The sequence below is a fragment of the Phytophthora parasitica genome (genome assembly GCF_000247585.1).
Source record: "Phytophthora parasitica INRA-310 unplaced genomic scaffold supercont2.3, whole genome shotgun sequence".
In the NCBI taxonomy this organism is placed as follows: Eukaryota; Oomycota; class Peronosporomycetes; order Peronosporales; family Peronosporaceae; genus Phytophthora; species Phytophthora nicotianae.
Window position 1 is genome coordinate 1,727,897 of NW_008648989.1, and position 1,331 is coordinate 1,729,227.

Below are 1,331 nucleotides of genomic sequence, written 5' to 3' on the forward strand. Positions count from 1 at the left end.
GTAGATATGCAATGATTGGCTCCTAGAGCCCCTGGTACCATGTACCAGGTATCTCAAGAGTGACTGGGCACTCTTCATGTAACTTGTGTACACTTGGGCTTGTACCCCGTTACAGATAATGATCTATCGCCTATTTAATCTCTCTGTTCTACATCTGAGTGTCGATTTTTCTTTCCGTCAAGTTGGTGCTATTATCCGCCAGCACTTTTAGTTGCGTTGACCAAACAGTTTTGCCAGGAAGGAATCCTTTTATAACGCCAGTCTACCCATCTGGTGAGCAGTTGTTTAATTCCCACTCAGACCCAAAGAACTCGGACTCGACCTATGTCGTGTTAGAAATGCAGCTGCTAACCATCCGTCAACACATGCAGGGATAGCCCCGATTGTCGTCCATGTCCCACTCTGAGTTGATCAAGTGGAAGAAAGCTCGTGCTGAGTATGAAGAGAGTGTCAAAGCCCGCATAAAATGCGATAACGAACTCTATGAGTGGCTGAAGAAATCTATCAAGAGTACAGTTGATGAAAGACTGTTAAAGGCTCTTTGTACCTACCGCTGGGGCGACATTTCGCCCGACGCTGTTACTGATGACCGAATTATGTCTGAAGTCCAGGCGATTGTGAACGTGTTATGAATGACACGCTCCCCGACATCGATCAGTTCTTTGGCAAGAAGCTTAGCCTCAACATGTCTGAGGCTGACGTCAATGAGCGTGTGCTACAGTATTTCATGCTGTGTAACCAATTGATCGAGGAAAAATGTTTGGTGACCTGTTTTGAGGACCGGCACGGCCAAAAGGAAAAGTGTAAGCTGCTGATTGAGTCACTGACGCCCAGTGAGCTCAAAGTAGATGTGAAAACTGCTATCCGTTTCCAAGCGACAGAGGCTCGTAGTAACGAGTTTAAGCTTCATGATTTGATCCTAGAAAAGGCGTTGGAGCAGGATCGCGACTTTCGTCGTCGCAAACGCTCTCGCTACGATGAACAGTTCGCTAAGTCTGAGAAGGTGCCCAAACTGCAGGATCAGAAGGGTTCGAGTGACCAGCATGGCCGTCGCCAGCGTGGTCATAAAGAACCTAAGGATAGTCGAAGCGGAGATTCCGATCGAACGACAATATCTGTAGTTAAGCAAGACTCGGAGAAAAAGTGGCCCCTTGTACCGAAAGACGGGTGTTTGAAATGTAGCGGCCCACACTATGTATCGAATTGCCCAACTGCGTCCACTGAGGAGAAGATGGAACTACCGAAGAAGTTTCATACTTCTCGACAGGACAAGAGCAGAATGAAGCGAATTAAGAAGCGTTTGGGTAGGGTGAACACCATAATGCTGAACG